The 27,297-nt window shown below is 49.0% G+C and overlaps 1 long non-coding RNA gene across 3 annotated transcripts in view; it reads left to right on the forward strand.

The window, feature by feature from the left end:
- The window catches only part of LOC147028631 (uncharacterized), a 176,631-nt gene that overhangs the window by 131,328 nt on the left and 18,006 nt on the right, over positions 1 to 27,297 (forward strand). For all 3 annotated transcript variants that reach the window (XR_015057639.1, XR_015057640.1, XR_015057638.1), the window contains one exon: positions 368 to 483. This is a non-coding gene — a long non-coding RNA (uncharacterized LOC147028631). The remainder of the gene's footprint in view (positions 1 to 367; positions 484 to 27,297) is intronic.

Consider the following 27,297-nt stretch of genomic DNA (forward strand, 5'->3'; position numbering starts at 1 on the left):
TAGATACCGAAGGAGAAAGGAAGAGGAGTTCATAAAATGTGACAGATCCTCTATGTGGGCCACATCAACAATAGGGGAAGCAGAAGGTTCTGACTGTTGCAGAAAGTGTGAGGAAATAGCCCACTTGAGGATGTGTATATGTGCCTGTCAATGACACCGAACTGATAGTGCGTGGTGAGGTCCGAAACGAACCCAGGGCAGTACGACCTTTCTGCTGCACGAGCACATTGTCTTTCCCCATCAGCCCCATCAGGGAGTGTTGCAGTCAAATATTTATGATGTTAAAGTGATTTAAAGGCATGACATGACTCAACGCCGTGGTGTCTTTCTAGTTGCAAACTAGCAATGCATTTAACTCTGACTGCAGGCTTGCAGCTCGAATGGTGTGTCCCCATGCAGTGGCTGAAAAGGTGAAGCAACCCACTGGCTTTGGCCTTGCTTGTCCTTCATTAGAGCAGCACTTCACATTCCCAAGCACTGAAGGTGAGGGCTCATGGTGATACTGTAATGTGTGTGTGTGTGTGTGTGTGTGTGTGTGTGTGTGTGTGTGTGTGCGTGCGTGCGTGCGTGCGTGTGTGTGTGTGTGTGTGTGTGTGTGTGTGATATATTATATACTAGCTGGAGTACCTGGCATTGCCAGGGTAAAAAAATAGGAATAAGAAAGGGTTAAACTGTGGTGCTTAATATATATGACATTTATATATCTGTGTCAGGTCAGATTAGATTAGATTCATCACCTGCGACAGGTACCATGTAAACCTGTACTAACCTGTTCCATGGTCGGGTTGTCGGCGACTAAACCGTCTCCCCCACCAGGGTTTTTGGTGAGGAGGGTGTTTGGATATGGACAAACAGCAGGATTAAAAACAAAACTTGTCAAAGGGCGGAGGAACTCCTTGTGAGCCAACGGCCATCCATATCTAGTGCCCAACTGTGTCTGCGGACGTCCTCCTGCAGTTGGATTACTTCTTATTAGGAGGTTGGTGGCAGGATTTGCACTCCAGCCACCGTAAAACCCTTCATTCCGCAAAACACAAAAACGCAAATAAATCTGAAAACCCACTCCGTGGGAGTACCTCCTGTGCAGCTTCCCTTTGCAGGGCAGCGCACCGGATGACGGAATTGGGGCAAAGCCTTCGGGACCCCCATTCTTTCATGATAGGAGGGAAACCACGGAGTAACATCCCTGAGTCAGATTGCGGGAGAGTGTGTCGGAGTGGTGCTGAGGTGTCGTCCACCAGACGGCAGTCTTCTTGGGTTAACCTGAGGCGATCCCTTCGTGTGGGTGCCTGGAATGTCGTATCCCCAAGAGAAGATGATCACCTGTCTCTGTTATCATCTGAGCTCAGGCGTTTGGACATCAGTATTGCAGCTCTCTCTGAGGCTTGGAGACCGGATAGTGGCGAGATCATGGCGGGTGGTTACACCGACTATTGGTCTGGTCGCTCTGATGATTACCATGCCCAAGGAGTTGGTGTAGCTGTGTCCAATAAGCTGACTCCAATCATAATTTGAGGTAACACCGGTGAACGAGAGTATTATGAGACGAAGGATTCATCATTCCTTCGGTGTCATTTCCCTGGTCTCTGTTTATGCTCCGACTGAGGCGAGTGATCTCATCGTGAAGGACGCATTCTACGCCACGCTCGAGTCTGTGGTTGATCAGTGCCCCAGACGAGACACACTTATAGTCTTGGGGGATTTCAATGCATCGAATGGAACTGATAGGGATTGTGATGAGACGTGTGTTGGTCCCCATGGGTCTGGAACTCTGAACCTGAATAGCACTTACTTCCTTGACTTTGCAAGAAGTCATGGACTGAGGGTAGCCGGTTCATGGTATCAGCGCCCACAAGCTCATCGCTGGACTTGGCATTTCAACGCTGGCGGTGTGGCAAAGGAGATTGACCATGTCATCGCTGATGGTCGCTGGAGGATGATCCAGAACTGCAGGGTCTACCGGCGTGCTCAGTTCCTCAGTACTGACCACCGGCTTGTTGAAGCAGCTCTGAAGTTCCACCATAAATCCAGGAGAAATGTACCATCCCAGCTGAGGCTGGATGTTGGCAAGCTCAAGGATGAGTGGGTCGCTGAGGAGTTTGCAAACAAGCTGAGTGGAGATTTGGGGGGTCTGGGTGCTTTGGGAGGTCCTGAAGAGTTGTGGAGTGCCTTCAAGACCACCGTCCTTAATGTTGCTGGTGGATGTCTTGGAACTCACCATAGGGCAAAGAAGAATTTTGTCTCTCAAGGGATACTGGATACCATTGATGAGTCGCTGGGCCAGGTTGAATGGCAGAGCTGAGCTGTTCAGGGAGCTGAGGCGTAAAACTGTACGTGCGCTCAGGGTGGACTTGGAGGCCTATGTGCGAGGAATCTGTGAGGGGGTAGAGCATCACCTGTGGTCAAGTGATTCTGATCCCGCTTACGGGGGAATTCACGCATTGCGTTCATCCAAGCCCATCCCTCGGTGTACTGCAGTTAGAGCAGAGGGTTGGAGGCTCTTGACAGAGGAGTCCGAAGTGAAGGCCCGCTGGGCTGTTTACTTTGAGCGGTTGTAGCAGGCTGATCCACCAGCTGTTGAGTTGGACATCATGGGTGTTACAATCCCTGTTGCTGACCCTCCAATCAACTGTGGTCCACCATCGCTTGTGGAAACACAGGCTGTGGTGAACCAGTTGAAATGGGGTAAAGCTACAGGGATCTGTGGCATCCATGCTGAACTTCTCAAAGCTGGTGGAAATGGTGCACTCGTGTCGTTGCATGCAGTTCTGTGCTCTGCTTGGAACACAGGCATCATCCCAATTGACTGGAAGAGGGGCTTTGTTGTCCCTCTCTGGAAAGGGAAGGGTGATCGCCAAGACTGCAACAACTACCGAGGGGTGACGCTGCTCTCAGTGCCGGGCAAGGTCTTTGCTCGGATAATTCTTGATAGGGTTCGCCACCATCTGCTTGAGCACCAGCGTCCAGAGCAGTCAGGCTTCACATCAAAGAGGTCAATGATTGAACATATGCTTGCTCTTAGGGTCCTCACCAAATGCAGACGAGAGTTTTGGTAGGAGCTGCTTGCAGCCTATGTTGATCTCTGTAAAGTATTCGAATCAGTGAATCTGGATGCCCTCTGGAGGATTCTTGGTCGAAGTGGGGTGCCACCAAAACTGATCGATCTGATGTCTGAACTTTACTCTGGTACTGAGAGTGCTGTGAGATGTGGTGGTACCATCTCTGACTTATTTCCAGTTACTGGAGTTCGCCAGGGGTGTTTACTGACCCCCACACTTTACAGCACCTGTATGGACTGGATTCTAGGGAGGATGTTGGAGAGATCAAGCTGTGGTGCATCGTTTGGGAATGTCAAGATCTCGGACCTTGATTTCGCAGATGATGCAGTCATCTTTGCGGAGACTTTAGATATCCTTTTGGGGGCCCTCGAGATGCTGAATGATGAGTCAGGGCCACTGGGATTATGGATTTCCTTGGTCAAAACTAAGATCCAGGCTTTCAATGACATCTTGGATGCTGCTGTCCTGTCTGAGCCTGTTTGTGGTGAGGATGTTGAGGTCGTGGAGAGATTCACTTTCCTTGGCAGTGATATTCATGTCTCTGCTGGCTGTGAGTCAGAGGTCAATAGACGTCTGGGTCGGGCCTGGGGAGTCATGGATTCACTGGATAATGGGGTGTGGCGCTGCCGGTACCTGTGCGGGAGGACGAAAGTTCGAGTCTTCGGGTCATTGGTGCTTCCAGTCTTGCTCTATGGATGCGAGAGTTGGACTCTGACCAAGGATCTGAGATGGAGACTTAATTCCTTTGGTACCAGGTCTCTTCGGAGAGTCCTTGGCTATCGCTGGTCAGACTTTGTGTCCAACGAGCGATTGCTGAGAGAGATTCAAATGAGATTTGTTACCTGCATAGTCCGTGAGCGTCAGCTACCGCTGTATGGACATGTGGCTCATTTTCCTGATGCTGATCCTGCTCACCAGATTCTCTCAGCGAGGGAGTCTTGTGAGTGGAGGAGGCCAATGGGCTGTCCACGTGCCTCGTGGTTGCAGCAGGTTGATCAGTATCTCAAGGAGATGGGGATGGGCTGGGCATCTGCCTGGGGAATGGCCAGACGGAGGCCCCTGGAGTAGCGGCGGAAAGTCGATGCAGTGACGCGCTACTCTGGCGCATGCTTCCATACCTGACCTGACCTGACATTTATATTTCACATTTCTTTGTCATTGTCAGCATTCCATCATCAGCGCTCCATTGCCTCAGGGTAGACCACATTGCATGTCTGACTGTTGGGTGCCAGGATGCTGAGCTTCACTGCGCTGCCAGTCCGAGAGGCAGCCACATACAGCTGGCCGTGGGAGAAGCATGGGACAGAGAGGTCAACACCTATTGCCTTGTACGTCTGACCTTGAGCCTTGTTGATCGTCATCGCAAAGCATGGCTTGCGGGGAAACTGGAGTCGGTGAAACTGGAAGGGCAGCTCAGAGTCGGATGGAATGAGCGGGATCCTCGGCAGAAGGATGACTTCTCCTTTGTATGTTCCACAGGAGATGGTGGCCTCAATGACATTGGCATGCAGGCGGGTTATGATGCAGCGTGTCATTGGTGGTCTTGGGTGGCTCCATGTTTCATAGGATCATGATGGGCACACCGAGTTTCAGCTTGAAGAGGTGTGGTGGCATTCCTGACAGCTCGAGAGAATTGAGCAGCTCAACAGGGTAAGTGACTGCCTCCTCGTCGCAGATGGTACTGTCCACAGACTTGTAGATCCTCTCATCGCCGGGTAACTCTCCCATGAGCCAGTTGTTGAGCTCGTTGACATTGGTCTTCAGCGGAGAGAGAATTGTATGCTCAGCCAGCCACTCAGACCTGACTCCATTTGTGATCAAGCAAAGGTAGACTTCAGCCTTGAGCTCCTCCAGTGTGGAGACGACCTTGCCCAGTCCAGGAGGAATTGCGTTAGTGTCTGATTTGGCTGCAAATGGGATCTTACCATTGCCAATTTCCAGGAGCAGCCTGGAGAAGTTGGTAGCCCCTTCATCGCCAGACAGGTGAGCTCGCATGTTGGTGGTTTGGTGCTTGACAGTCACATGGCGCCACAGGTGGAACATCTTCAGGCTGACATTGACAATGTTGGATCTGGTGCATCTCTTGAGCACTGGAAGGATCTGCCGGAAGTCTCTGCAGAGCAGTGTGGGGATGCCTCCCATGGGTTTCTGGACTCCTGTGATGTCCTGCCGTGTGCCGTCTACAGCTTCGTAGGCTGACTTGTGAGTCATCGGGGCCTCATCCACAAGGATGGCAGCAGCATCCTTGAAGACCTTGGTCAATGCTGTTCCACACTTGATGCTGCATGTTGGCTGCTCTTTGAGGTGCATGTCGCGTGGGATCTTGAAATTGCTGTGCAGCGTTCATCCTCCCTGGAGCAGTGTTGCGGCAATTCCACTGAACGCAGTAGCAAGAGCAATCTTGCCTCCTGAGCGAATCTTTTTCAGGATCGTGTTGATGACGAAGCTCTTGCCTGTGCCTCCTGGTGCATCGAGGAAGATGATGTTGCTGCTCCTGTTGTCATTGATGATGCTACCTTGCTGCACCAGTTCAAGGTCTGCATTGTAGACCTGACGCTGGTCATCTGTCAGGTGCTGTTGGAGGTCATCAGCCTGGACAGCCAACTGCGTCATGACCGACCTCTGCAGTCATGACGATTTTGCGAAGAAGACAGTGAGCATAGTGGCTGGCGATGGTCGCTGTGCCCTCTCGACGGCATTGTCCACATTGAAGTAGACTCGCTGGCCATTCTCGAGGTGGACGGCTGGGACAATGACTGGAGGGAGATGCTCGAAAATTATGTGCTCCGGGATCCTCCAGACTGCCTCGCTGCTGCCGACGTAGAATGTATTCTGGAACAGAGCTACCTCATCCACTTGATGGTTTATGTACAGTATATATGTATATAAATGACCGTTTTTACAGCCATTTTTCCCTGCTGTGCAGGGGTTAGGCTTTTTCTTGAGGCAATGTTTTATGGCCGGATGCCCTTCCTGATGCCAACCCTGGTCGCCTCTTACGACACACAGGGATATGGTATACCTATTCTAACCAGGGCATACACCGGGACCAGTACACTGGTACTCACTTCGCCGACCTCAGATGGATGACAGGCTGAGTCAACCCCCTGGTGTTAATTCAGCAGCCAACGGGGCTTGAACTCAAGACCCTGGGATCCCAAGCCACCACCCTAACCACTAAGCCAACACCAGGCTACACAGTATATATGTGTATATATATATATATATATATATATATATATATATATATATATATATATATATATATATATATATATATAGTTGCAGTTTTGGAAATTCACAAAACACCATTCAGGTTCCCCGAAGATCAGTTATCTCGATAAGTAAGTGTTTCAGGTTAGGATTCCCCCACCGATGTGTAAAGAGAATTATTCGTGTGCCGGGCTGTGAATCTTGAGGTCGCGTTATTCTTTTTCTATCTTATTTTAAAACATCAACAAACTCGACGAAAACGCCATCTCCTCAACAACACCATCATCTCCGCAACCATGCCATCTCCACAACACCGCCATCTCCTCGACAACACCATCATGTCCTCCTCAACGACGACCGCAGAGTGCCGTTGGTTGCGGACATGCTGCGTGGTAGAAAAGGCCACATTTCACCGACCGTGTTTGCAAACGGTCACGGAGTGGCTAATTTGCATAAGTGGATCAAAAAGAGGTCTACCCCGAAAGCACCCTGTGACTTCAAACTTGGGGTTTCCCGCGCGGCTCACCAGGGGTGAAAGGTCGGAGGCAAACAGTGAGCGGAGCCTGGCCTCCGGTTGAAAGATCAAGGAACGGCTCGCCTCTGGCCGATATAAGGGCGGAACTCGGACAGATTTGGGTGGTTGTTCATGGATCGTTCACCGGTGCAGATCGGAGTTGGGAGTCAGGGCTGGTGGGAGCTGGAAAGATGGAGCTTGGAGTCGTCGGAGCCAGCGGCAGCATCGGAGCATTGAGTGGTCGGAGCCAGCAGCAGCGGCGGAGCGTGGGGGTCCAGGCAGATGGCCCTGATATGGTCGGGCGACGCTGAAGAGTGAACGGGTTCGAAAGGAGCATCAACTCTGAAAGAGCAATAGACCCGTTTGCTCCTCTGAAGCGTCATCGGCCAGGTTCGCCAGAAAGGGGCCGCGACGAAGCCGGGCCACTGAGGCAGACCAAGCAGCCGCTCAAGCTGCTCGTCATGCCACCCAAGCGACTGCCACCGTTGCGACGCACCAGACCGAACAGAGACACCAAGATTCACCGATCCGAAGACCCTCGAGTCGCCACCAGGGGCGGCCAGGTAACCAGCCCGGTCTCTTGGAGCCCTCGGTCAACCAGGCCTCCGAGTTTGAAATAACGGTTCGCGAGCCCTATTCTTTTCCTTGGTTTTGAATGAAAGTCTGGGGTGCCTTGTCTTCCTAAGTCGAACTGGTTAAGTGCATGATTGTGGAATAGGCATCGGCTGTAGGCTTTGCTCGTGTCATGTCCCCTTCCCCCATTGACTGCTTTTTTGTCTTTATCAATAAATGCCCCATTGTTTGAATGTACATCTGCTCGTTGCATCACTTTCCTACCATTGACTGCCACGACGCGTTTGGGAAATTAGCTGGCTATTAAAGCCGATAAATGTGATAATTTGGTCCGACGGAACTTGGCGATTTTTAAACCGCTCAGCAAAACGCACACAGGACGAGCGCGCTTAGCGGCTGGTTCCGTACAAGTCTCCGTTGAGGTATAAATTATCGGTATTTCTGTCTTCGTGGATAATTAGGTCTATCGAGATTTGGCGATTGACCCTGTACCACGTGGACAGGATATTGACAAGTTATGGTGCGTTAAGGCACCCGTAGCGGGTTTTCAGGGTTATCCGGAAGGCTGTGACTGAATTCCGGTTTTCGGCGGGCGCGTGACTGCGTTTGGGCTGAAGCGGTTGTGCGCGACGGTCGGAATCAACACGAATTCGTAAATATATATATATATATATATATATATATATATATATATATATATATATATATATATATATATATACATATATATATATATATATATATATATATATATATATATATATATATATATATATATATATATATATATATATATATATATATATATATATATATATACACATATATATACATATATATATATATATATATATATATATATATATATACATATATATGTAGATGGAGATATAACCGGGCGTAGTGGCGTGCGCCTGTAATCCGGCTACTCGGAGGCTTGGGTTGGAGGATTGCTTGAGGACGGGGGCTCTGCACTGGGCAGGGTGTAGAGCAGCCCGGAATCATGGCGAAACCCAAATCCTGATCCCTGTGTCGTAAGAGGCGACCAGGGTTGCGTCAGGAAGGGCATCCGGCGTAAAACCTGTGCCAAATCAGTATGCGGATCATAACGGATGATCCGCTGTGGCGACCCCTAATGGGAGCAGCCGAAAGATGAACAACAACATGTAGATGGAGATATAGAGATATATGGAGAAATGTGTGGGAGGGTACTGCTCTGTATTAGGTGGGGGCAGAGTGAGGATGGGACTGACAAAGAATACAACCCAAAAACCTTGAGTAGCTTTCACTGAAAAACAACGTTGCATTTGTGCAGACATTTCAAGATGTGCATAAACATTCATCATTATAAACCGTTGCGTGTGACGGGTGGAAAAAATGTTTTTGCTCTGTCATTTAGAAAACAAGTTAATACGGCAAACGGCTCGGAAATTGAGTGTTATCAAATATATTTTGCTTTGAAACTCTCAAAGAGAAACAATTTAACCTTTGTAAATCATTCACCTCGACCTTGTAGCAACTGCTGACTGTACATCCCGATCGGGACATTAACTGTACGGCTATCAACTGTAGGGCACTCGGCAAGTAGCTTAAGCACTCGAGCAAGCACTTCAATTAAATGGTTGAAAAGGAACGGATGTCCAGGCTGTGGCTGCATACCATATAGGATCCCATTAACTTTAAAGCCGGTCTTCACTGCTCCCGCAGCAGTTTCAGAAATTAAATGAATTCGTTAAAATAATGACTTTATCCACAAAAGAGTTGCTGTTTAACGTAGAACAACCCTGGAGACATCGCAAAGTTTAATCGCCCGTGAAATAGACATTGCAGATTATCCACCACATTGCCTGCTCATCTGTGCATGCGTCACGTGGTACATCGTTCGCGGTCCGTGCAAACATTATAACTTTGTTTTAAAACGTCCGTTTATCAATAGATTTGCTTTGATTCCATGAAGAACATCTCACGAAACCGCCGAACATGTAGACACAGATCTCGCAGACACTATGGATAAGCAGACTCTCTGGGGGTGGCGGGGGGGGGGGAGGGGGTGGTATGAAACAGTGAATGAATGAAATAATTTAATTCAATGAAGCTGATTAATTTTGGCACGTTCTTTAATCTTTTGTTCACTCAATATAATTCTCCAAACAGTGGAACAAGATAAGATGAAATGCTTTGGAAATATTTCATTTCTTGTGTATATATGGAATAGGAGGGAACATAGCCTTGCTTGCTTAAATTAAACAGGTATATCAGCTTTAGTTATACAAGAAAGCCTGGTGTTGGCGCAGTGGTTCGGGCAGCGGCTTGGGATCCAAAAGGTCCTGAGTTCAAGCCCCGTTGGGCCACTGAATTAATACACCAGGGGGTTGACTCAGCCTGTCATCCTTCCGAGGTCGGCGAAATGAGTACCAGTATACTGGGCCGGTGTATACCCCGGTTAAAATAGGTGTACCTTATCCCTGTGTTGTAAGAGGCGACCAGGGTTGCGTCAGGAAGGGCGTCCGGCGTAAAACATGTGCCAAATCACTATGCGGAGCATACGGATGATCCGCTGTGGCGACCCCGAACGGGAGCAGCCGAAAGAAGAAGAAGAAGAAGAAGAAGAAGAAGAAGAAGAAGAAGAAGATCAGCTTTAGTAATACAACTCGTTATTTCTCCTAATTTGATAACTATGGTGCTTCCAAAAGCAATGTATACAGCGAGCGATTCATAACTTTGATGATCAGGCATTCGATAATACTGTGACGTCCACGGGACTTGAACAGTCCCACCAACGTAGAATGAGCCGAAACGATGGAGGCGGTTTATTTATTTATAACCCAAACATGGCGGTTCTAATCGCTCTACCATAAACGGGACGAGGAAGGTGGCACGAGTCACTTTTCACTGAGTTGATGATGTTTATTTGTTTTTATTATTAACCAGAAATAACAAGACTCGGCAAGAAAAGGGATCCGGGGCGATTCGACGGGATGGTGTGGGATCGGGCGTGGGGAAAACACAGACAATTCCAATGAATATACAGATCTCAAACCCTCTAAGGCGCCAAGTACACACACACACACACACACACACACACACACACACACACACACACACACACACACACACACACACACACACACACACACACACACACACACACACACACACACACACAAAACGTAGCTATTTCTGGTGGTCAGGCTGGACCGTGGTGTGGACGCAACTGTCCCTGGATCAGCGTCGGACGAGCTGGCCTTGCTCTCGTCAGGGGGGGGCAGGAGAAACCGTGGTGCTGTCGACCTCCTGGTCCTGGCCCAAGTCCGCTCACAGCCGCCAGGGAACCAGTTCTGGCGCCAAATTGCGAGCAGGAGAGGGAGGCAGATCCGCCCACCTTCGACCCTGTACTCCGAGTCAGCAGAACCCCAGAGCCAACCAAGGTGAGGCACGAGGCTCAGCAAGGCTCCAAGACACGATGAAGAACACGATCGAATCAGCACAACAACAAGTATGCTTCCCGCGCAACAGCCTCCACACCAAAAAACACGATCTTTTTGTCCCGATCTTCTTCCTCTTCTTTTTCGTCCCCGAACAGAACCTTTTTATCCTCCCATCCTCGTCACTTCCAATCGAGCCGTTTTATTGGCCCACCGCCGTCGCCTTCCGCCAATTGTGATCACGGGGCGGAGCCATCCGCAGCCCTGTCCTGTGACGTCGCGGCCAGCCTCCAGGGACTACTAAAAGGGGTTTACGCAGACACACTTACCCTATCCCGTGTCCCTATCTAATTACGTGACAATTATCATTTCCCCCTTGAAGAAATGAACATTTACTAGACAACTTATCACCACTGAATTGCTACTTATTACATCGAGATCCTGGTAAACTCGAACAGCATGGCATACCTAATTAAACATCCTAATTACCCTTTGAATGCATACCCCCCCCCTCAAACGTAACACTGCCCCCTCCTCTGGTACCGCAGCTCCTGCAAGGTATATCACAGACGCTACCGTACCAGCCTTAACACTTACTGACTCACACCTAATTAACCTAACGAATTAAAGTAGGAGGGGCAATGGGCAGCGAGTCGCAGCTAACTTACCTATCCTGCTTAATGTACTACCCCCTTATGGCCTTATCCTCGCCTAAACAATCATTCGTTTTTGTTTTTTGTTTTTTTATCATATGATAGCACTGAGCGAAGTTGCACTCCATCTTCTGGATCATCGCTCTTGCCCAACACTCTTCCAGTGATCTGGGGAGGGGAAACAAAAGGTTCCACAAAAACACAACACTTATACTTTACATTCCTACTCTAAGCCTTAACGACACTATTCACAGGATATTTACACTTGACCGCCTCCCCCAGTGGATGCTAATAGACCCAGCGTTACCTGGGGAGCCAATTTTCAAATTTGCTTGCCCCAAAATTATGCGGACATCATGCCCTTGCTGCACATGTCAAGTTGTGCGGGATCGAGTGGGACTCATACATCTTCACAACACTCACACCATGGTCATCATCACATTTCTTGGTCATGGTCCTCATTTTAATCATGCAGGCTGAATCCCGTCGTGGCCGTGGGGTGGGTTACCACAAGATGATGGGGGCATCTCAGGTGCAACCATGCCCACAGATAAGCTTTAATCCAACCCGGACGTTTCTCCGCCCCGCTCCCTTTGATTCCCCCCCCCCCCCTGGTAGCCATCAGCTCTAATCCCGTACAACACTCTGGAAGGGGTCTCACTGGCTCCTCTGGCCTTCCTGGGTCGCCAAGGTCGTACCCGCCTTGGTCGCCCAACCAGACCCTCTCCCAGTTGCCTCCAGACACTGTCACCATTAGCCACCAGGTGGTGAATCTCCTTGAAGGGGGTCGCAATTCACGCTCACCGTGAGCTTCAGCAATCCCTGTGGACAAGCACATCATCCCCACCCACAAAACCCACATGACTCCCCCACCCCATCGGCCTTACATGTGACACCTGCATTTTTAACACTTCGCCGACCATGACCTTCCCTGTTACCACACCATGTCCAATAAAAAATCAACGTGTGCACCATACATTTCACTTCTTAACTTGAAACAACTCACACAGCACTTCTCACCCGATCCACGCACCAGCCATTAGACAGCCACTCGTGCCCGCTTTGTTTCCAATTACCCACTGTCCCGATTGTCACTCTAAAACCCAGCAGAACTCACAAACCCTCACCAATTTTCCCACAATTCATTTTTTTCCACCAAAGGAGGGCACTTCGCCACAATCTCAGCAGCCGAGCATGGCCGTATATGCTCAGCCCAATCTAGTCTCTCCGACCCCCGACAGTGATCTCCGGACCCGACCTATGAAAGGGCATCTCGGATAGACCTGGCGGTTCAGCAGGAGGATTCATCCTCTCCGAGTCTAAAAGTCTATTGGAGGGTCCCTCCATCGCCGGGTACCGGCAATATCGTTGCATGTGTCCTCTTCGCCCGCACCGGAAACAACTCCCCATAAAAGGCCCCCGTGGGTATCGGTGTAATGTCTCTTACGGTTCCGGACCCCCCCGGCCATAATCGAATTGCTCTATTGGCTGGGCTGGACCCCGCCGCTTTGGCACACCAACTACGGAATTACCCCTTATCAAACTTAACAGTTTCTGGCAAATTTCCTGAAACATTTGGGTAATGCCAATTTCTCCCAGCCCCCCTCCCTGATCCTGAATCTCTGCCTGTCGGATCGTCACCGATGGCCTCTCGGGCACCCGACCCGGCCGACTCCACGAGGCCAGCCTGGCTGCGCACTCGGCCGCTCGGTGCACGGTGGGTGGATCCTGTAGCTCCACTTGCGCTCGGACCTCAGGGTCAGGAAGAGCAGCTAAAAATTTCTCGAGTGCCAGTCTGTCCCATGCCTCCACTGTAAGGTCCCGATATGCGATCCTGACTGATTGGTAAATGTCCTGTGCCAGCTCCTGCACTGTCGCACCCGGCTTTAATCTGCGGTGCTGGAGCTGGGCCCGCACCAGATCACAGTTTGCGGCGAACCCAAACCGACGGCTCAACGCCTCGCAAATGTGGGAGCTGGTCAACATCCCCTCCGCGATCACGTTTAACACATCTGCGGCTGGTCCCCGCAACGTTGCCACCAAATTCTCTGTACGTTCCCGCTCATTCCACCCGTTTAGTCAGGAAATGCACTCAAATTGCGTCAGAAAAGCTTCAACGCTCCCTGACCCGTCGAAATTTACCAGGGGGATCACTTTTACGGTGGCCCGCTTCTCAGTTTCTCCCTTGTCCGAATCCAGCCCAGGGATCAAACACCCTTGTGGCTGCGTATCCAATTTCGGAGCCCACTGTGGCCAAAAATGTTTTGTGGTGAGGGTCTCATGGGTCAATTTTGCCTCCTGTTCCAAACGTTGAATGGACCGATTCACCTCTTCCCGCAGGATCTTCTGGGCCCGCACAACCTCCTCCAAGGCTCCGTCGCGAGTTTGTAGCTGCTCCTCAACCAACCCGGACACTCTACTTACAAAAGACGGCTCTACCAGGCCTTTATCCAAGACTTCATCTTGGCTCATAATTTTATCTTGTTCGTCCAAACGAGCCTCCAATCCTTTTACCTCCTCCGCCAAATTCATCCCTTGCTTCCTCAGCTCTCCCCACTCTTCAACCTGCAGCTGCATACGAGCACCACACAGGCACGATGACGTTCCAGGCTTTCATCCATTTTATCAACCCGAATGTTCGTTGCATCAATTTTATCTACCAATTTTTTTCGTATATTTTCCCCCTCCAATGTAATTTCTACCTTTGTTTACTCCAATCTATCCTCGAATTTACTTTGTATTTCTCCCAATTTAACATCCACGCACTCCTGCATCTCAGTTTTCATTTTCTCCATCTTTTCCCCCAATTCATCCCTCATTAAATCAATCCGTGCACCCAACTGTTCCCCCATTACCCCCAATCGATCCGCCATCTCTGCCCTCTGTGCCGTCATTTCTGCCCTCTGTGTCACGAATTGATTTTCCATTTGTGCCGTCATTTCTGTCATTTGTGCCCCCTGTGTCGTCATTTTTGCCCCCTGTGCCGTCATTTTGCCCCCTGTGCCGTCATTTTTGCCCCCTGTGCTGTAATTGCACTCATTAAACGTTCCAACATTGTCCAGATCGTCATCGTGCCAGTTTCCGGCGCTGCCGGCTCCGTTACGGGCGATGAAGCACGGTCCACGCTCGGAATGGGGGAGGTTCCAACCCTACCCCCGTCTCTCCCTTCTTCCCCGACTTGCTGCCAGACACGTGGCCTTCCTCCTCAAACATCTGCACATCCGCCATGGTGCAGAAGTCCCGTTTGCCGCCAATTAATTTAAATTTGAAAAATCCCGCCAAAATTTTCCCGCGCTCGCGCGCTTTTCTGTAGTAATTTTATATTCCAATTTGTGGAGAGATTTTAATCTTGGTATATTCTCCCGATACCAAATATAATTTAGAGGGGTTCGAACATCCAACACCCTGACACCAATGTGACGTCCACGGGACTTGAACAGTCCCGCCAACGTAGAATGAGCCAAAACGATGGAGGCGGTTTATTTATTTATAACCCAAACATGGCGGTTCTAATCGCTCAACCGTAAACGGGACGAGGAAGGTGGCACGAGTCACTTTTCACTGAGTTGATGATGTTTATTTGTTTTTATTATTAACCAGAAATAACAAGACTCGGCAAGAAAAGGGATCCGGGGCGATTCGACGGGATGGTGTGGGATCGGGCGTGGGGAAAACACAGACAATTCCAATGAATATACAGATCTCAAACCCTCTAAGGCGCCAAGCACACACACACACACACACACACACACACACACACACACACACACACACACACACACACACACACACACACACACACACACACAACGTAGCTATTTCTGGTGGTCAGGCTGGACCGTGGTGTGGACGCAACTGTCCCTGGATCAGCGTCGGACGAGCTGGCCTTGCTCTCGTCAGGGGGGGCAGGAGAAACCGTGGTGCTGTCGACCTCCTGGTCCTGGCCCAAGTCCGCTCACAGCCGCCAGGGAACCAGTTCTGGCGCCAAATTGCGAGCAGGAGAGGGAGGCAGGTCCGCCCGCCTTCGACCCCGTACTCCGAGTCAGCAGAACCCCAGAGCCAACCAAGGTGAGGCACGAGGCTCAGCAAGGCTCCAAGACACGATGAAGAACACTATCGAATCAGCACAACAACAAGTATGCTTCCCGCGCAACAGCCTCCACACCCAAAAAACACGATCTTTTTGTCCCGATCTTCTTCCTCTTCTTTTTCGACCCCGAACAGAACCTTTTTATCCTCCCGTCCTCGTCACTTCCAATCGAGCCGTTTTATTGGCCCACCGCCGTCGCCTTCCGCCAATCGTGATCACGGGGCGGAGCCATCCGCAGCCCTGTCCTGTGACGTCGCGGCCAGCCTCCAGGGACTACTAAAAGGGGTTTACGCAGACACACTTACCCTATCCCGTGTCCCTATCTAATTACGTGACAATTATCATTTCCCCCTTGAAGAAATGAACATTTACTAGACAACTTATCACCACTGAATTGCTACTTATTACATCGAGATCCTGGTAAACTCGAACAGCATGGCATACCTAATTAAACATCCTAATTACCCTTTGAATGCATACCCCCCCCCTCAAACGTAACACTGCCCCCTCCTCTGGTACCGCAGCTCCTGCAAGGTATATCACAGACGCTACCGTACCAGCCTTAACACTTACTGACTCACACCTAATTAACCTAACGAAATAAAGTAGGAGGGGCAATGGGCAGCGAGTCGCAGCTAACTTACCTATCCTGCTTAATGTACTACCCCCTTATGGCCTTATCCTCGCCTAAACAATCATTCGTTTTTTTTTTTTGTTTTTTTTTATCACATGATAGCACTGAGCGAAGTTGCACTCCATCTTCTGGATCATCGCTCTTGCCCAACACTCTTCCAGTGATCTGGGGAGGGGAAACAAAAGGTTCCACAAAAACACAACACTTATACTTTACATTCCTACTCTAAGCCTTAACGACACTATTCACAGGATATTTACACTTGACCGCCTCCCCCAGTGGATGCTAATAGACCCAGCGTTACCTGGGGAGCCAATTTTCAAATTTGCTTGCCCCAAAATTATGCGGACATCATGCCCTTGCTGCACATGTCAAGTTGTGCGGGATCGAGTGGGACTCATACATCTTCACAACACTCACACCATGGTCATCATCACATTTCTTGGTCATGGTCCTCATTTTAATCATGCAGGCTGAATCCCGTCGTGGCCGTGGGGTGGGTTACCACAAGATGATGGGGGCATCTCAGGTGCAACCATGCCCACAGATAAGCTTTAATCCAACCCGGACGTTTCTCCGCCCCGCTCCCTTTGATCCCCCCCCCCCCTGGTAGCCATCAGCTCTAATCCCGTACAACACTCTGGAAGGGGTCTCACTGGCTCCTCTGGCCTTCCTGGGTCGCCAAGGTCGTACCCGCCTTGGTCGCCCAACCAGACCCTCTCCCAGTTGCCTCCAGACACTGTCACCATTAGCCACCAGGTGGTGAATCTCCTTGAAGGGGGTCGCAATTCACGCTCACCGTGAGCTTCAGCAATCCCTGTGGACAAGCACATCATCCCCACCCACAAAACCCACATGACTCCCCCACCCCATCGGCCTTACATGTGACACCTGCATTTTTAACACTTCGCCGACCATGACCTTCCCTGTTACCACACCATGTCCAATAAAAAATCAACGTGTGCACCATACATTTCACTTCTTAACTTGAAACAACTCACACAGCACTTCTCACCCGATCCACGCACCAGCCATTAGACAGCCACTCGTGCCCGCTTTGTTTCCAATTACCCACTGTCCCGATTGTCACTCTAAAACCCAGCAGAACTCACAAACCCTCACCAATTTTCCCACAATTCATTTTTTTCCACCAAAGGAGGGCACTTCGCCACAATCTCAGCAGCCGAGCATGGCCGTATATGCTCAGCCCAATCTAGTCTCTCCGACCCCCGACAGTGATCTCCGGACCCGACCTATGAAAGGGCATCTCGGATAGACCTGGCGGTTCAGCAGGAGGATTCATCCTCTCCGAGTCTAAAAGTCTATTGGAGGGTCCCTCCATCGCCGGGTACCGGCAATATCGTTGCATGTGTCCTCTTCGCCCGCACCGGAAACAACTCCCCATAAAAGGCCCCCGTGGGTATCGGTGTAATGTCTCTTACGGTTCCGGACCCCCCCGGCCATAATCGAATTGCTCTATTGGCTGGGCTGGACCCCGCCGCTTTGGCACACCAACTACGGAATTACCCCTTATCAAACTTAACAGTTTCTGGCAAATTTCCTGAAACATTTGGGTAATGCCAATTTCTCCCAGCCCCCCTCCCTGATCCTGAATCTCTGCCTGTCGGATCGTCACCGATGGCCTCTCGGGCACCCGACCCGGCCGACTCCACGAGGCCAGCCTGGCTGCGCACTCGGCCGCTCGGTGCACGGTGGGTGGATCCTGTAGCTCCACTTGCGCTCGGACCTCAGGGTCAGGAAGAGCAGCTAAAAATTTCTCGAGTGCCAGTCTGTCCCATGCCTCCACTGTAAGGTCCCGATATGCAATCCTGACTGATTGGTAAATGTCCTGTGCCAGCTCCTGCACTGTCGCACCCGGCTTTAATCTGCGGTGCTGGAGCTGGGCCCGCACCAGATCACAGTTTGCGGCGAACCCAAACCGACGGCTCAACGCCTCGCAAATGTGGGAGCTGGTCAACATCCCCTCCGCGATCACGTTTAACACATCTGCGGCTGGTCCCCGCAACGTTGCCACCAAATTCCCTGTACGTTCCCGCTCATTCCACCCGTTTAGTCAGGAAATGCACTCAAATTGCGTCAGAAAAGCTTCAACGCTCCCTGACCCGTCGAAATTTACCAGGGGGATCACTTTTACGGTGGCCCGCTTCTCAGTTTCTCCCTTGTCCGAATCCAGCCCAGGGATCAAACACCCTTGTGGCTGCGTATCCAATTTCGGAGCCCACTGTGGCCAAAAATGTTTTGTGGTGAGGGTCTCATGGGTCAATTTTGCCTCCTGTTCCAAACGTTGAATGGACCGATTCACCTCTTCCCGCAGGATCTTCTGGGCCCGCACAACCTCCTCCAAGGCTCCGTCGCGAGTTTGTAGCTGCTCCTCAACCAACCCGGACACTCTACTTACAAAAGACGGCTCTACCAGGCCTTTATCCAAGACTTCATCTTGGCTCATAATTTTATCTTGTTCGTCCAAACGAGCCTCCAATCCTTTTACCTCCTCCGCCAAATTCATCCCTTGCTTCCTCAGCTCTGCCCACTCTTCAACCTGCAGCTGCATACGAGCACCACACAGGCACGATGACGTTCCAGGCTTTCATCCACTTTATCAACCCGAATGTTCGTTGCATCAATTTTATCTACCAATTTTTTTCGTATATTTTCCCCCTCCAATGTAATTTCTACCTTTGTTTCCTCCAATCTATCCTCGAATTTACTTTGTATTTCTCCCAATTTAACATCCACGCACTCCTGCATCTCAGTTTTCATTTTCTCCATCTTTTCCCCCAATTCATCCCTCATTAAATCAATCCGTGCACCCAACTGTTCCCCCATTACCCCCAATCGATCCGCCATCTCTGCCCTCTGTGCCGTCATTTCTGCCCTCTGTGTCACGAATTGATTTTCCATTTGTGCCGTCATTTCTGTCATTTGTGCCCCCTGTGTCGTCATTTTTGCCCCCTGTGCCGTCATTTTGCCCCCTGTGCCGTCATTTTTGCCCCCTGTGCTGTAATTGCACTCATTAAACGTTCCAACATTGTCCAGATCGTCATCGTGCCAGTTTCCGGCGCTGCCGGCTCCGTTACGGGCGATGAAGCACGGTCCACGCTCGGAATGGGGGAGGTTCCAACCCTACCCCCGTCTCTCCCTTCTTCCCCCGACTCGCTGGCAGACACGTGGCCTTCCTCCTCAAACATCTGCACATCCGCCATGGTGCAGAAGTCCCGTTTGCCGCCAATTAATTTAAATTTGAAAAATCCCGCCAAAATTTTCCCGCGCTCGCGCGCTTTTCTGTAGTAATTTTATATTCCAATTTGTGGAGAGATTTTAATCTTGGTATATTCTCCCGATACCAAATATAATTTAGAGGGGTTCGAACATCCAACACCCTGACACCAATGTGACGTCCACGGGACTTGAACAGTCCCGCCAACGTAGAATGAGCCAAAACGATGGAGGCGGTTTATTTATTTATAACCCAAACATGGCGGTTCTAATCGCTCAACCGTAAACGGGACGATGAAGGTGGCACGAGTCACTTTTCACTGAGTTGATGATGTTTATTTGTTTTTATTATTAACCAGAAATAACAAGACTCGGCAAGAAAAGGGATCCGGGGCGATTCGACGGGATGGTGTGGGATCGGGCGTGGGGAAAACACAGACAATTCCAATGAATATACAGATCTCAAACCCTCTAAGGCGCCAAGCACACACACACACACACACACACACACACACACACACACACACACACACACACACACACACACACACACACACACACACACACACAAAACGTAGCTATTTCTGGTGGTCAGGCTGGACCGTGGTGTGGACGCAACTGTCCCTGGATCGGCGTCGGACGAGCTGGCCTTGCTCTCGTCAGGGGGGGCAGGAGAAACCGTGGTGCTGTCGACCTCCTGGTCCTGGCCCAAGTCCGCTCACAGCCGCCAGGGAACCAGTTCTGGCGCCAAATTGCGAGCAGGAGAGGGAGGCAGGTCCGCCCGCCTTCGACCCCGTACTCCGAGTCAGCAGAACCCCAGAGCCAACCAAGGTGAGGCACGAGGCTCAGCAAGGCTCCAAGACACGATGAAGAACACTATCGAATCAGCACAACAACAAGTATGCTTCCCGCGCAACAGCCTCCACACCCAAAAAAACACGATCGTTTTTGTCCAGATCTTCTTCCTCTTCTTTTTCGACCCCGAACAGAACCTTTTTATCCTCCCGTCCTCGTCACTTCCAATCGAGCCGTTTTATTGGCCCACCGCCGTCGCCTTCCGCCAATCGTGATCACGGGGCGGAGCCATCCGCAGCCCTGTCCTGTGACGTCGCGGCCAGCCTCCAGGGACTACTAAAAGGGGTTTACGCAGACACACTTACCCTATCCCGTGTCCCTATCTAATTACGTGACAATTATCATTTCCCCCTTGAAGAAATGAACATTTACGAGACAACTTATCACCACTGAATTGCTACTTATTACATCGAGATCCTGGTAAACTCGAACAGCATGGCATACCTAATTAAACATCCTAATTACCCTTTGAATGCATACCCCCCCCCCTCAAACGTAACAATACGTATGAGGAAAGTGAAAAAAATTTTAAGAAATCATTGCGACCTGTTCCAAGTCAAGTCAAGGCATGGTTGAGCAGGCCAAAAGACATGGCAGCTTCAGACCCCAGCGAGGTAACCCAGGATACTCCTGAAGACCCAGAGAGTGAGGTGGCTGAGAATGGCCCCTGACAAAGGATATAATTAAATAAGGCTGTTAATTATCTTCAGAAGGGGTGTTTTAATTAACCCAAATACCCACTTTTCAGTCAGACACTTCCTTGGAGTTTTCTTCGTGTGCATGAAAAGTTTCAGGCTGCTAGGTTTTATGGTTTTGGAGTTATGGAGGGGACACACACACTGATATTTCTTAGTGCAGATATATGAATCTCTCTTTCTCTTTCTCTTTCTCTTTCTCTTTCTCTTTCTCTTTCTCTTTCTCTTTCTCTTTCTCTTTCTCTTTCTCTTTCTCTTTCTCTTTCTCTTTCTCTTTCTCTTTCTCTTTCTCTTTCTCTTTCTCTTTCTCTTTCTCTTTCTCTTTCTCTTTCTCTTTCTCTTTCTCTTTCTCTTTCTCTTTCTTTCCCTCTCTCTCTCTTTCCCTCTCCTTGTGGCAAATTTCTTTGTTCCTTATGCACAGCCACATCTTTTATCTTACAAACTCCAAACTCAGGGTACAAATACAACTTTGTGGGGTCGGGGGGGGGGGAGGAGAACATGGGCTATGCTTCCGTGGACTAATGCGGTTGGTGTGGGGGGCAGGGAGAAGCATAAATTCTCTATGTAAATGAGTACCATGTAGTGCCACTCCGTGGTGGTGGTGGAGGTATTACAATTTCTAAATTTCCTTTGGCAACAAAGTTACTTATTCACGTTTCTCTTCCTGCGCAATTCCGAATATAGATTATATAAAAACAAAAAGCACGGTCAGTACGTCCACGAAGCCATTGACTACATGTCTATTAATTACGTTCTGTTTGAACATCAATTGCACCCTTCCTTCACACACGTACGTCTATTAATTGTGCACGATTAGAATGTTATGCAAAACTGGTACTAACCTGTTCATGGTCGATTGATGGTGACTGAGCCCCCCCCCCCCACCCACCACCAAGTCCGGGTGAGGAGGTTGTATGGATGTGGACACCCGGCAGGATTAAATGCAAAACCTGACAAAAGGTGGAGGAGCTCCTTGTGAGCCAACAGCCATCCATATGTGGTGCCAATAGCGTCTCCAGATGTCCTCCTGCAGTTGGATACCTTCCCAAGGAGGTTGGTGGCAGGATTTGTACTCCAGCCACCACAAAACACTTCACTCCGCAATGCACACTGTAGTGTGTATCGGGGTGATGCTGAGGTATCATCTACCAGATGGCGGTCTCCTCGGGTTAACTGAGGTGGTTCCATCGAGCGTGTGACTGGAATGTCCAATTCCTAAGAGATGGGGATGGTCCAGGCATCTGCCTGGGGGATCGTTAGACGAAGGCCTTTGTAGTACCGGTGGAAAGTGGGTGCAGTAACATGCTGTGGCACATACTCCGTATGCATGTATGTATGTATTTATGTATGTATCCATGTATGTACTGGAATGTACTTTTCGTCCCTTTTGATTACTGAGACCCCTTCGACCATTATATAATCAGACTAATTAAAGTATATAATCAAAATCTGTCTGCGGATTTCAGGATTGGAACTTGTGCACTAAATAAGTGTCGAAATCTGTTGTGAAATCTGATAATTTAAAGAAATATAAAGTGTAATAACTCAGCCACTATACCTATTCACTTCAAGCATGCAAGGTGATGTTCCCTCCTTCCCCATATTTACACAAGAAAATGTGAAATTGCCAAGGCATTATCTTAACTTTTTCTACTGTTCAGACAATTACATTGAGTGAAGAAAAGTTTTAGGAATGTGCCCAAAGTGTAACTTTATTGGGTACAACAAAAATAATGAAGCAGCTGGACAAGTTTGGCACGATGGGATCAGTGGGCGTGGCGACTGTGGCTGGGTTCTATGTGGTGATATCCCCGAGTTAGGAAGGCAAAATCAAATTGAAGGAACGATTAACATAAGTGAGGAGCAGGATGAGTAAAGCAACGGGACAAGTGAACTGTGAGTTCAAGAGAGAATTGTAAAATATCTTCAGTGGCTACAAAGCAAAGCTTGCTGAAAAAAAGAAGAAAGCAGTGCAGAAGACTCCCTTCAGCTTCTTCCAGAAGGTTGAAAGGTCTCGAGCTGATGAGCCACAGCAGGATGGCCGAGAGGTATCCACACTCGCTCTAAGCTGTCTAGCCTGGGTTTGAATCTCAACCTAGCTATGAACTGTCATCCTGGTGTTGCACAGGCAGGGTGATACATCAATATGCATGCTATCCCTCAGATGGATGTTATACTGGGCGTTACATCTGCCGGAATTAGTTGGTGGACATGAACGATCCGTTCGCAGTGACCTTCGCGAAGAGTAGGGGAACTATCCCCGGAATCCTGGCCCAATTCCAAATTCCTCCTCGAATTGACAGTGGCACTGCATCAGCAGCACTGCCACACACTCAGTCAATAATGCTCCTCACAGCCTTGTGCTGCACAGGAAAAAAGATGACCAGACCCCTATGTATAGTATTTTATTGGAATAATATTTTAATTAATTCACTCTGAAAAATTTCCACAATTTTTTTTCTGTCGGGAATGCATTCCCCCTTTAATGCATTAAGTCAATGGAATTTTGAAGTTCAATATACATTATATCAATTCAACCGATGTTTTCCAGGACCGCATCGATGACGTAAATATGGAATTGTGTGTGTGTGTGTGTGTGTGTGTGTGTGTGTGTGTGTGTGTGTGTGTGTGTGTGTGTGTGTGTGTGTGTGTGTGTGTGTGTGTGTGTGTGTGTGTGTGTGTGTGTGTGTGTGTGTGTGTGTGTGTGTGTGTGTGTGTGTTATAAAGTAGAACATAACATTATCTTTGTTAACTCCCTCTCCTCCCAATTTTCTCTCTTTCTCTTCTCTCTCTCCCTCTCCCTCTCCCTCTCCCTCTCCCTCTCCCTCCATCCTCCTCGCTGCCCCTCCTAATAAAGTGCAGCACTCGCCTCCCACACCTCCCTTTCTTTCTCTCACTCCCACGCTACTTCAGGCATCCCCCCCCCTTCCCAGGAATATATAGCGATGTAGGTGAGGCATCACTCCCCCCCCACTTCCTCATTCCCCCCTTCTTCACTCCCTCCTTCCCCTCACTCCCTCCTCTCTCTCTCTCTCTCTGTCCCCCCTCCTCTCTGTCCCCCCTCCTCTCTGTCTCCCCTCCTCTCTGTCTCCCCTCCTCTCTGTTCCCCCTCCTCTCTGTTTCCTCCTCTCTCTCTGTTCCCCCTCCTCTCTGTTCCCCCTCCTCTCTGTTCCCCCTCCTCTCTGTTCCCCCTCCTCTCTGTTTCCTCCTTCCTCTCTGTCCCCCTTCTCTCTGTCCCCCCTCCTCTCTGTCCCCCTCCTCTCTGTCCCCCTCCTCTCTGTCCCCCTCCTCTCTGTCCCCCTCCTCTCTGTCTCCCCTCCTCTCTGCTCCCCTTCCTCTCTGTTCCCCCTCCTCTCTGTTCCCCCTCCTCTCTGTTTCACCTCCTCTCTGTTTCCTCCCCCCTCTCTCTTTCTCTCTCCCTCCTTCCCCCCCTTCTCTCTCAATAACTATTCTCTACATTTTGCGCACAACTAATGGGGAAGCCATTTTGAAAGCATGGTGTGATGATGTCAGTTGACCGATCACAGTGCCACTTAACCTAAAATGGGCAAGAGATACAAACCTTTCATTGTGATCTCACGTAGCTTTCCTCTGATGCTTTGGTTGTAAACTGAAAAACAAGAGGCATTACTTTCATACCGACCCATGTGTATTTCTATCATTTTAACGAATCAATTCCACTGTTGCTCAACAAAAACGACAAGAAACCCAATTACTATATATTTCTGTTTATTTTAATGAAACAATAAGAGTTATTGTCTTCATTGTTGCAGACATCAAATTTAAATTCATCTCAAGATTTATTTTCCAAATCTGGTAGTGGGGTGGTTCAACTCTTTTCGGCTTGCGCTTTTTGTTGTTCCAATCTCCGTCGACGTTCACCCCTAACATACACCCCTTACAAATGTCACTTTTAGGCGTTTCTCATGAGATCGGATGGCTGTAATTCTGGGTCGGCCAGACTTCCACAAAAATTCAGAGCCGATGAATATGTTTTGCTTTGTGTTACTAATCGTCTATTCGAGTGATTGTATTCTTTATGAATGAGGGATAATTATTTCGAAACACATTTTGAGTATTCCTTGGATTTTTCAAACCTTTGACAATAACTTATTGGCCTTCCTAAAAAAAATTTCGGCTACCACCAAATCTCCTTCAGTTATGGCTCTGGTCTGATGGGATTTGATGAGAATCTCAACAGAGTTCATGAGAAATGTGTAATAATTTTTTGTCTGGGGCTGTTTGCATTTTCCCAAATTACCACTCTTCCCATCTGGTCCGACATATCGCAGTTATCATCACCAAGCTTGTTATCGCAGAGTCTTTAAGGCTTCCAGACCTGCTTTAATTCATGCACTTGGTCCTCCTCATGTCTGTCGTACCAATAGTGAGCACAAAATATGTAAACAATACATGTCGCAGACCTCATCTGAAATAGGAAAAACGAAATGCCATTGCACTGTGTACCCATTTATCCTTCGTAAAATTGTCTAAAAAGCATTGAGGCGTAAATGGTGTGGAGACTCAGCAGGATCGCAGTTTCGGCTTGTCGAGTTCCTCCTACATCCCGGGTCTTCTCAATATGCTATGGATAGGACCGTATTGCTTTATCTGCCTTGCACCGGCTGTTCGTGTTGGGATGGATTGGTGGATTTTTGAGAAGAAGCAGAACCTGATGATGGGATGGATTTGATGCTTGGAGGTGTGAAGGGTGGTAGTGGAAGGGTTGCATGCGACGAGTATGGTGTGAATATACAAGTAAGTCCCAGAAGGAACCATCTCCCTTTGGGCTGCGATGATAAGATGTGGTCTGTGTGTCGAGTCAATCTGAAAGGACGAGTTGTCTCGCAGAGTATGAGGGCTCGACGGGACAGAGGGTGAGGGCTGTAGTTGGTAAGAATAGCAGAATGTGGGGAGAGGATGCCCAGCAGAGACATGGGGTGCATGTCAGTTTTCTGTCCCAGGGAAGCTCAAAGGCCAAAATGCTCTGCATTACAAAGGTTGATTAGCAATTGATTGTTCAAAACCAAGACAAATTGTGCAAACAATTGCAGACGTACAGTCAAAGGAGAATCGTGTGAAATGCTTGGCCACCAATGATATCATGTGCATCTCACATTATGGTGCAGCTGTAACACACTTGCATTTTCGCTGTCTCGTCAAAACTTGATTCCCGACTCGACTATCAACTGTTGCATTTGGTGTTTGGCGGGCAAGGCGACGCATCACAATGTGTGACGTTCGGGTGTCTCTTCTGCTAATATTAGTAGATATAGATTATGTAATAACATGTTTAGTTGGTGGAAGCAAAATATCCCATGGTGTATTTTATGAAGAGTAGGCGAGTTTTCGCTGTCGTTCTGAACAAATTACGAATTCCTGCCCAAATTAGCTCCAGTCGAACATCAGACCTGGCCAGCTGATTCATGAAATATTTGGGCGACCCTTTAAAATAGTCGTAAGCTGTCGTAGTCGTAGCTTGTATGATATCACAGTGGCAATGACGTCACACTCGTGCATTCTCAATACTTTTTGTGCATTTTTTGAAATAGGACAAATATTTTTGAGAAGTCATGATTGTTTCGTAAAACAAGCGAGTGTGATTTATATCCAAAGTGAAAGTCGTTTCTTTTTATCAGTTTTCACCTTTTGGGCATTGTATCTTGAGTAATTAAGTCCTCATCTATGAGGAGGACTGGGGGATGTTTTCCCTCTGGGTTGGAGACCCTGCTTCACACTTTGCTCAGATTGATGGTGTGGAAATGAAGACCTTTAAATTCATTGGAATATCTTGTGATGAGGTTGAGTCTTTTGGCCTGTCATTTTCACATCGCAGACAGGTCGGTGGTCTCCATCTTCTCCCACCGCCTTTCTGGTCTTGTACCCCCTGCTCTATCTGATAAAGCCCTGCTTTGTCCCCACATCCTCCTTCCCCTCCCCCCCCAAGTTTGTGCAAGGTGCACATGATCTATCATCAAATTCCTTCTGGTGAAACTCAAAATCCAGAATCACTGCTCACCTCCACTCATTAAAGCCTCTTTTTTTTCCCCAACTGTGGAGCCAACTTCCACTTCCACATTGTCTTCATCTCAGTCTTCCCTCCAGGTCTTCAGGACAGCTCTACACCACCATCTCAACTCATCCCCCTCTTGCACACAAAGCAATTAACTTTTATAACCCCCTTCTTTAATCCTCCCCAAGCCCATCTCTTTCCAAGTTTCCAGTTGTTTTTTTCCCTTCCTGAGAGTTTGCTTCTGTATCCATCTTGTCCACTCAATGTGTCCTCCCCTTGCTCTCATCCCCCCTCCCCCCCCACATTCATTATTTCTGCAAGTCTCCCTCTATTTTG

This window comes from Eptatretus burgeri, chromosome 4 (assembly GCF_056783735.1).
Source record: "Eptatretus burgeri isolate ZD-2024b chromosome 4, Ebu_testis_v1, whole genome shotgun sequence".
Lineage (NCBI taxonomy): Eukaryota > Metazoa > Chordata > Myxini > Myxiniformes > Myxinidae > Eptatretus > Eptatretus burgeri.